Here is an 11,209-nt window from a genome sequence, read left to right as displayed (position 1 = left end):
GATTATTTTAAGGAACTTTGTGCTGTTTTGTCTGAGATTACTTTGCTGGAAAGCCACAGCATATCCAAACTGCTACATCATATGCCAGTGGCAAAGTATTATAAAAAGTGTAAATAATAACTTCAATATGTTTTTCCTACTGTATTTGCTATCAAGAAACAGGATTTTTCAATTAATTTAATATAATCATCCAGTAAGCATATTTTGATGATAAAATAGTCACCTGATAATAAATATACATCGAGCAAAAGCTACAGTTTGCTAATAATGAGATTGTATGCAAGAACCATGAGGAAACTGTAATGACTGTAGCAGCATCAAAATCTCACACCTTTTGCAAATGTTTTGTGCTCTCAAATGAACAATGAACAAAAGCGTGTGCTGTTCATTGAGCTATCAGAACAGTGTAGGAGGAGGTGTGATCTTTTGTTTGTTAAAGGCAAGTTGTGCCTGTCAAATTTTCTAATCTTCTAAAGCAAGGTTTCCAGCCTTGTTGGATAAAGGCAGAGCAACTGATGTCATCTACTGAACTTGTGCAAAACTCAGTTGGACACTGTCCCACCCAACATCCTTTTCTCCAAACTGGAGAGAGATGGATTTGGTGGCTGGACCACTTAGTGGATAGGGAATTGCCTGACTGGTTGCACTCAAAAGGGTTGCAGTCATTGGCTGAATGTCCAAGTGGAGATCAGGGATGAGTGCTACTTCTTGGGGTTGGCATAAGGACCAAGTCAAGGGGGAATGGCTTTGGGAAGTCATTGGAAGACAGTAGATTTTAGATTAGATATTCTTAAGAAATTCTTCCCTGTGGTGATGGGGAGGCTCTGGCACAGGTTGCCCAGAGAAGCTGTGGCTATCCCATCCCTGGAAGTGTTCAAGGCCACGCTGAATGGGGCCCTGGGTGATCTGGTCTGGTGGAAGTTGTCCCAGCCCATGGCAAGGTAGTTGAAATGAGACAAGCGTTAAGGTCCCTTCCAAACTAAGGTGTTCTGTGATTCCAAGATTGTGTACAAAAGACAAATTATGAACTGTATTAAAACAATTCTGAGCTTTTTTGTGTTAGTGTCATCTTGGATGTTTTTATTTGGGAATAAAAATGTCCATATGGACAAAGTTTAGATTTTTAGATTTTTTTTTAAGTAATTGTTCTACTTTGAATGTGTACTTTATCTTACTTGGATGAGAGAGTTTAGGCAAGGCCTTAGCTTTTATCAACATGCTATTCCACTATATGCAGGTTTTTGTTGCAAGATGCTATGCAAAGCTGTAGACAAGGTAGAATATATTCAGTTTAAAAACTCTGTAGAAAAGCCTGAACTTGTATGTATGTTTGCCATTCAAGATACTGCTGCCGTAAGGAGTTTTGTATTTTTTTCTCATTATAAAGTATATCTTGTTTTGTTTTGTTCTAGTTTTCTGTTTCTGTCTCTTTTCTGCTCTATTTGTACTTTTTTCCCCCACTTGTGTTAGAAAATAAAATCAGTGAGTTAACAGAAAAAATTTGTAAGGTAAGAAATAAACAAATTTTCAGTTACAGCAGACATTTTGATTATCATTATTAGGGATGTGGCTATTTAAATGAACATAAATAACTGTCAAAATATGATGGCTATCGGATTGACAACAAATCTGATTTCATTTATACTGTCTATAGCTACAGATCCTTTGATGTCTAAGTTGTCATAACTGATGGCTTGGTGAACTGAACTGTGATATATTACCCCAGCTGGAGAGGGGCCAGTGTAAGAATTTTGATGGATCGGTGGTTCAGTTTTTCTTTCATTTTACATTTTCCCCCTTAGATTTTCATTTATTTTACTCTCCTGTGTTTGCCTCTGTCTTTTTCTCAGCTGTGTAGTTATTTAGGGAACAATTGTAATGCTCATAGAGGTTTTGAGTATAATAAATGTTTTCACATTTAGTTTGGTATAAAATTTACATATGTTTGGCAGTGCTGTGTCAAATGGGAGTAAATCCTGAGGAGGTGCCCCTGACTTAACCCAGTGTCTTGTGCTATACAAAGAATAACTTCAAAGCTGATTATTTCACTGAGAGGAACCACACAGGGCAACCCTTTGATTTTCCTTTTTACTGCTCACAAGCTCTGATAAAACAAATTAAAATAAAATTTCTCAAAGACTACTTCTTTATATTTTTAGTTGCCCTAATAAAAGAGATCACCTCCACATTTTTGGTTGTGCTATAAAGTGCTTTTCTGTTGAGCCAGTGTAATTACCATTTGCACATTCCTTAGTTTAAAGAAAAAAGAAAGCTTTATAACTTAGAGCTTGTATCACACAGCCCCGCATTGTGTTTAACGTGATTCAGTACTGCAGCTGTTTGTTCCCTTACTTCTTTTCTCTGACAACAATTTAAGATGTTTTTGTTTAAAGTGAAACCATGTTCCTGTTATTCACCTACGTTATAAAAATCCTGCCTGACACTATTTGAAAGTGTCATCAGTTCAGCAAATGTTTGAAACTGTATTGAGAATTTAATAGATCTGAGCAGATGGGTCCCCAGTTTCGATCCCTGTAGTGAAAGATGTGCACTGCTGAGAACCTGCCTTTAAACAATGACTATACCATATGTTGTAAAGAAACACATTAAGGTTTGGCAAACTGTTTAAAAAAATACTTTGCATTGTTCAACCTCTTATTTTAAGATTGTCAAAGTTATCTTAAAACATGGAACAAATAATTTAAATCAAACAGTTTAGCAATTCCGATGAGCATTTAACCTGGTGTGTCCTAAACAGCTCTGTGCATAATTGAGAAAGACTCAGAAAATGCTAATGCTGTATTAAATAGTATGTTGGCAAATCATTTAACTGGGCTGTCCTGCAGTTTTGTTTGATGTGTGAGAACATAGCCCTCTCACACTGTTTTTATTATGAATACAGGAAGTAATGGTTATTAGGGCCTGGGAATCCTGTTAATACATATACTTGAATTAACTTGTTACCACAGACAGTAGACTTACTTTGTTAGCCAAGAGTTTGAAACATTCAAGTAAAAATAATATAGTCAAAGGCCAGTAAAAGATGAAATAACAACTTATCTTTTAGTGCATAAAAAGTAACCACACACTTAGCATGAGGTCTCTTTAATCTACAACAACTGGAAACAACAAATGAGAGAACATAAAATAAGTCAAGGCTCGTATGAAGAAGTAATGTCATGTAGTAGACAAATGACTTAAGTGAAGAAACAGCTGGACTTTCTAGGGTATAAGGTCTTATTTAAGCTTGAACTAAAGCAACAAATGAATATTTTGTTTTGTCTATTAAAAATATTAACTATCCCTAGGCAACTTAAATGATTTATATGCACATACTGACATAGTTGCAGATCATTGCAACTAGAAACATATTTGTGAAAACAGCTCTTTTTTCCCCCTGGTTATCCTCCATTCTCCTCCACAAAGTGATTGTCCTGATTTTTGGGAGGGAAGTCAGATATACTAGAAGTGCAGAGTCAGTAACAGTGTCACATACCATGCAATCCCAGTGAGAAGTGGATTGCTTGAGATACAGATCCTTAGATCCAGCTTGTATGGAATTGTCATCAGATTCCATTAGATACGGCCCAAATTTGTGGCCACAGTGGTTGCTAGACATTGCTCCCAAAGAATCTGCTTGCATAGCCTATAGTTGAGCTTTAATCCTCCAAGGCTGAGTCTGTCATAACTTGATGCAGTTTTAATTCACAATTTGTAGCCTTCACATGGAGATCTTCAATTATAACTAATACTTAGCATTTTGGACCCTATTCTGCAGTCATTAGTAAATTCTTAAATTTAATTTCCTTCTATCTCTAAGATAATGGTGTAGTCTGGCAATCATTCCAGACAGAGGATTGAGTCCCTCATTCAGGCTGAATGAGCAGTTGTGTTGAATCATGGGGTCCAGTGGGCCATGCTGTCTGCACAATTGGGCATTCTGGCTCACTCTCTAGGGGTGCTTTAGGCTGTATCATTGCTTACTAAGATATTTTATTCGTATAACTGCTGTTATTCTTTTAGAATGTGCAATATGTATGGCTTTTGAATGGGAGGTGAAGGTTTGCCTAAGACACAGGTAATAATTAGGTGGTGAAGGAATGCACATTTAAGGATGTAATAACATTTAACATATGGGTGATGCAAGCACATCCATAACAGCAGTGCTGTACCTGTGGTGATCTGAGAACTCAGAAGGACAAGCAAGGTGAGGCTTCTAGGAAAAGCAGTATCTTACTTATTTGAGTTTTCAGCTGGATAAAAGAATAAGCTTTTGCGAATGCAGAACAGAAAGAGAGATGGTGTAGAAGCAGTAAATGTCAACCTGTATTCCACTTGGGAATAATTGCTTTGATAATTTAAATTACCTAATTACATTAAACAGTTTGAAAGAAAAATGGTGGCAAGGACTGCTGCAGCACAGGGAGAGACGGAAAAGTTGTTAGCCACTGGAAGACTGAAGGGTGATGATGGAAAACTACAATAAAGGGAAAGTTCAGAAACAACTATTAAAAAGAAAAAAAGTGTATTGAAATTGAGAGTTTAGTTATAAAAAACTCCACAACTGTGTTCTTCCAAAGTAATCCCATGAATTTCAGTAAATTCTTGTGGATTGTGTTAGAACAGAGTTTCTCCACCAGCATCCTTGCCAGACTGTGATTTATTATCTGTGATGCAATTGTCTTCATGTTTGGATTTAAAGTGACTAGGCTCTTTCTTTGTTCTTTCACTTCCTTAAATTGAATGTTTTCTCTCTTTAAGTGTGAAGGCACTTGTTCTTTTATTTGGTGAGAGAATCAAAGCAGCTCAGATTGCATAGCATTGTTTCTAATCAAATGAAAGTAGATAACTCTGTAGTTTGAAAGTGAAACCCAGCAGCAGTTCCAATGAAAACAAATCTCATTAAGTGTAACTATTTTCTATATTTATATTGCCTTGTTTTCCATCTCCTTGCAAATTGCTGTTTCTTCCTCTTCTTTTGTAGTTCTAACAAACCAAAATGAAATTAAACATGCTTTGATTGCATTTACATCATCCAAACATTCAATGACTCATATCATATGGAAGGTACATGATCTAAAGACTCAGTTATGTGAACTTATTAGAAAGTTTGTTGCTTGATATTATCAATACTTCTTCCAGAACAAATGTGTCTGAAATACTTTCAAAGGAAGATAACTTAAAAAAAATCAAAAGAAGACATGGTTTGAGTCCTGCTGAAGTACTTTCTGTAACAATATTATTCTTAGAAAGTGTTGATCATTACATATCTTTGCTAGTGTATATACTTCATTTTTAGTAATGATAAATGTAGATGCCTGCAAAGTTTTTATTTTTTTTGCCTGTGAAGTGTCCTGCCAAAATAAAATACAGTTCTACTGTGAAGCAGAAACAAGAGTTATGATTAGCATTGGTCACTAGTTACTGCAAAAATCCCACTGAAAATCTGCTTCTAAGAAATTATAACTCACATTACTAATACTAAATACTTTAATAATGAAATTGATAGAAAAGCCTTGGTCTGATTTGCCGGTGTATATCATAATCAAAATCCAAATACCTAAACTAATTTTCAGAGTAGCACTTGGGAGTAGATGCTGATGTGTGCTCTTGTCATACTTGCATATGCAAACCCAGAAAATTGTGTGTTGTAATCATACCTGTACCTGCAAAAGGGGTTTTACATGTAAATATGAAAGTAGATAATTTGAAAGTACTTTTAATATCAGCAGAAATCAGGACAGTAAGAAATGTTTAGTGTTAATTCATTAAGTATTTCTCCTCATGAAAATAAAAGGATTGTTTAATTGCTCATAACATTGCATATTGTGTGCACTTGATTTACAGTAGATATTCAAGGACAGAAAGCTAAGTTATTTGTGTGCATGTTTATAACACAGTTTCTTTTGAGTAAAATGGATTCTTCTGGATCAGGTGATGCATGCACTACCAGTTCCTTAACAAGATCAGTTTTACAAATGGTTTAAAGTACCTACGCTCTCTTAAATAATATTGGGGATTAAGCGTAAAATTACTTATGTAGAAAAGTTTGACAGTTTGAAGGAGAATCTGAAAATTTCTGCAGAAATGTATTTTTCATCAACTGCCAGTGAATAACAGCAACCTTTCAATTGATTGCTGTAAAATACTTTTAAGGAGAGGAAAACTACTGGATTACATTATAGGCTTTGCTTTTAAAATTCATACTTGTTGGTTTCATTGCTTGTTGACGTTCAAACTCTGCCAGTGTTTGTAGGGTGTAAGTGGTTAAAGGTAACTGGTGCCGTAAGATCTGAATCTCCAATCAATTAATTTTATCTTGGATAATTGCTTGCTCTGGACATCTGGTGTGATTACTTCTATCACATTGCTTTTTGTCTCTATTTCCACCAGACATCTGCCCTGCAGACATTGTTTTTATTGCCAAAAAAATCTAGAAAAGCCAAGTTAGTTCTCAGCTAGAGAACAGACTAAAGACGAAGTCTCAGTGAACATAAGTCAGTTTGTTGGTTCATGACATTTGAACAGCTAATTCAGCTGTAACTATAAATTGTATCAGGTACCTTAAAGTTCACTCAGCTGAGAAATGTCTATTTTTCTTCATTCTCTATCACTTGTATGTTTTGCCATGTGCAACTCATCCCTACATCATGGATCCTAAAGATGCTGTGAAACAGCAAGAGCTGTTTCACTAACATTGGCAAAAGGAGATTGTCACAAATGTTTTGAGAAAACATCAATTCTGAATACTGCTGATAAAGAATATTCCTTTGTTTGCTGGATACTGACCAGCTGAAGATTACTCATATAATAACTTTATAACAGAAATAGAATACTCCTGTTCTGTAGAATGCTGGTATACTAGTGAATTTGAAAACTGTATGAAACAGGGCTTGCTTTTTGGTTCTGCTTTAGTTTAAAATTGTTGCTTTTACTATCTACAGCAAAAAAAGTCAAATATCCTGTTATTAATTATATGGCATTGCAAATCCAGTTTTGGAGTTAGAGAATTGGAAGTTTCTTCAGAGTTCCAAATTAGTGGCTGAAGACACTCAGACCTGAAAATTGCATATTAGCAGTCTGCAGTATTCCTTCCTCAGAGTGGGTATTCAATTGCTGGGAAGAAGTTGCTGAAAGGGGAAGAAAATCTCATTGTATATTCTCATATCAAATTTACTTGGCTATGCCTAATTATATCATGGTTGACTGTCAGCAGAAAAAGTGCTTGGGTAATGTTTTCCAGGAGCATAATAAAAAATTCAAAGAAAAAAACAGCAATAGTGGGGGTTTTTTGGTCCCTATTTTGTCTGCATGATAGTGATGTTTCCCTTTTAGGCACTTTGGGTTGTTTCCATTTTTTTAAACTTCGTGCTAAAATACTTCTCCATTTTGCTGTACCCTCTAAGAGTTTCCCATACCAAACTCCTCTTACTGGCACAATCACTTGACAGTTCCTAATTTAAAAAAAAAACCACAAAAACCTTTATAGACTTTTGAAAGAATACATTTATAGTCTGATCCTGAAATCTTGTGGCTTCTTCTACTGTGTCATATAAGATTCTTAAAATATAGTCCACTTTTTTTCACTATATTTACTTGAATCTGCGTAGTCCGCAGCTGTTGCCTTCATAATAGACCTTCCAAATAAAATAGTTGCTAGAAGCCACAGATTGTCTTCTCTTATATATCAGAGAAAAGGTGTTTTACAGTACTTATTTGCTATTATCAAAAGAAGAAAGGAGGCTAGGGAGCCATCTCAGACATTGAATGTTTTTATTATCTAATTCAAGCTCAGTATGATTATGACCCTAATAATACCATGTCTCAAAGGGTTAACTCACTTTTTCTGTTTTAGTCTTAATTTATTTGTACATTGTAATCCACTCCATAGGAAATGTCATCACTTTGTTGCAGCCCAGTGTCACTGTTTGTGCAGGATTGTGCAGTTCAATCTTTCTGTTACCTTGAGGGCCTCTTGCAGTGGCCACTGCTCATATTAACTTATTTTCTATCCAGATATCTTGGTAGCTGGCTAGTAAAATGCTTTATACACACAACAATCTGTTTTGCACTTATTAACCCTTTAAGACTCACAGTCAGTATGTCACAGTCTCCTCTGAAATGCAAGCCATGATGTACATGAAGCAACTCATCTTGATTTTATTTCTAACAGATCTTATGTGCCTGAAATCAATTCCAAATGTAGGATCTATCCTTCAAGAGGTTGAGGCTTATTCCTTCGTGCCACAGAAGCTACTTAACTTGGGGAATCATTCCTTCCCTTGAAAATTTTCATTCCAAAAATGTAAATATGACTTTGAGCTGTGCACCTCAATGAACATGATGAACACAAATTCTCTAGGATTCAAATTTTTCATTACATACTAGAAAAACCTACAAAATGTTAGCAAGGGAATATTCTGTTATCTTCAGTCACTGTCTAGGTCATCAGTTATGTACACATCTCTTGGCTCTGGTGTTTAGACACAAGATCTGTCCTGAAAGTTTCTCAAATCTTCAGCTCTGCCTGATGGTCATTTGAAAGCTAGAGCACAATGCAAACAATGTAATTACAATAAATTAGGGCTGAACAAAGCTGATCTCTTTCTGATTTTTTTCCAGCTCTTCGAGAAGGCATGTGAAACCTTGTCTCCCTCTTGTATAGAATCTTGCTGTATTAAAAAATTATGGTAAGCACAAGAATGTGACAATTTCCTTACAAATACTAAATATATTGTCTTTGTCTTCTTTCACTAATCTCACCTGTAATAGGCATCACAGTTTTGTATCTTAAATGCAAAAGAGACAACATGCTTTCCTTTTGCATCTGTATGACATTTTCAGTTTTCACACTTACAAGCATAGCTGGCTGTTTCTGACACTTTGATCACAAACTCCAAGAAGCACCTCATCTCTGTAAGTTTATTTGTAGGAAGAACTGTAAGAGTAATTACAAATTGTCATGCTGCTCAAGTCAAATATTTTTGAAGTAAGGATAATGTACTTGTTGTGACTGAAGTCCTTTGTCTCTTGAGGTAAGATGTATTCCGTCAGTGTATTCTGTGCTTGGCAATACTCATACTATAATTCTTTGCTTTCACTTTCAGGATCAAAATCAGAATTTAGCTTCTCACACCATTTTTTTTATACTGGGTTCCCCTTTTTGTTGAAGTCTCCCTGTCATGATCCCTATGCTGTAAGTTATGGACACTGCTGCTGCAGTCTGCAGCTATGTTTTACTCTCAGCTGTGATAACTCAAGTTAACTCAGCTATAATTGAGGCTTTTGCATGTTCCTAAAAAATTTGGAATACATTTTCAGAAATGGCTGGTGACTGAAGGTGCATAGGTGGACATTTCTGTAAGAGTGCTGAAATTATTGGTGCTGAAAGTGGGACGTGGTTACTGAATCTGGACAGTCCAAGTGAATCCAACTAAAAACCCTGACTCCTGTTATCCCATGTAGGAGGGCAACAATCATGCCACAGTCTCATTCCAGGAATGTGGTTCTGCCATCAGCCTCAGCTTCATTAGCTTTCTGTCTAGTGCCAAATGTAGCAGAATTGTCTTCCTACTTTCTGTGCTTTCTCATGAAACTGCTTCATTCTCTCTCACAGAACTCACAAGCCCAGTTCTTCCACTACTAACTTTTTAAAAGCTGTTAAAAAAAAGAAAGGAAGGAAGTCTCTTTTATTTAGTTGCATTTTCTCTTGATCATTCCTACAAAAAGCTGGGTATTCAGACCTGCATTGTCTGAGAATTTAGACATCCAAGTGATTTCAGTAGGACTCCTCAAATCCCAAAAATTGAATGTAAGAACAACTTTTCTTGGTCAGACTAAAGGTTTGTCTTGTCTTGACACTGCCCAGCATCAGGGTACAGGAAAGGATATGAGAAGACAGTAAGTATAGAGTGCTATTTCCCCAAAATGCTCTGCCAGCCTCCAGTAGCTTTCAGAGCAGGAACTTCTAAAGCTAGATATGGCCTCTTTGCATTTAATTGTCCAGGCTGGATTTTCTTCCACTAATTTTATGGCACCACTTTTTAGTCCCTATGAACTTTTAACATCTTTTGGTTCTACAGATTAGCTACATGCTAATAAGCAATAGCTGCTTGAACCAGATGCCCCCTCATTTTAATGTCAGCCTGGTCTTACACTCTCTTGTCTATTTATCTTCTGTATAATTCAATAGTTGATTGGTCTAGCTATAGCTGTAGACTCCTGTGTATGTTTCTGTTCCTCATACAGAACTTGTTCCATACCTGTGGTGCACATAAACCACAGGTAGATATCAAATGTATAACATCTGATATAAGTAACGGAAAGGAATCATGGTGCTGGCACCTTGCCAGATGGAATGGCAAAGTAAATTTAATTTATTAATTGCTTAAATGGATGATATCCAGTAAACATTTTATATTCCTGGATTTCAAGCTAATTCTATCTTGATATTTGAATCCTTAAACTTCTAGTCATGGTTCTTTAATTTGTAAAATGTGAATTACATGCAGTTTATCACTTCAGAGTTCAATGCTCAACAGATATATTGAGATAGAAATCAGATGTGCTGTCAAGATAATAGATTAATGAATTAATATTTACATAGTTATATATATTTATAAAATTTATTAATATTTTTTTATCTCTGAACTTTTCAGTCTGTCTATCTACCTGACTGGAGTTACTCAGCACTTACTACTTCTTTATCCTAATAATTCAGTCCTTCACATCCCTTCTCTTATCCTTCAAGTTAGCTCTTCTAACCTAACAATACTTAGTTTCTTGACTAGGAGCTTGTTAAAATACCATTCTTTTGTCTTCATAAGCTGGTTTTGTGACTATATGTGCATCAGTGTAGGGGAATTGTTACTATTTGTGTAAGATGGAAGTTGTCTCAAATTTATGCATATTACATTACACAAGATAATTCATGCAGGGGGATAGAAATGCAGTTCTTTGAGGGCTCTGTAGAGAGGAAAATTACTTTGTCAGGTAGAGTGCAGCAGAGTGAGGACACAGGTGCTGGCAGGTGCCTGCAGGAGGATGAGAGCTGCCTGACACGTTCAGTTCCTGACCAGTCACTGGATGGCAGTGAGCTACAGCAAAGCCCCTGGGAACAAATACCTTGTCTTTGTGATAGAGAATCAAATACTGCAGCAAAACATCCCCAAGAGGAAAACACAAAACTAGCAGAAAGAAAAAAGAGAAA

The sequence above is a fragment of the Lonchura striata genome, chromosome 7 (assembly GCF_050655825.1).
Source record: "Lonchura striata isolate lonStrDom1 chromosome 7, ASM5065582v1, whole genome shotgun sequence".
NCBI lineage: Eukaryota > Metazoa > Chordata > Aves > Passeriformes > Estrildidae > Lonchura > Lonchura striata.
Note: the sequence above shows the minus strand (reverse complement) of the source record.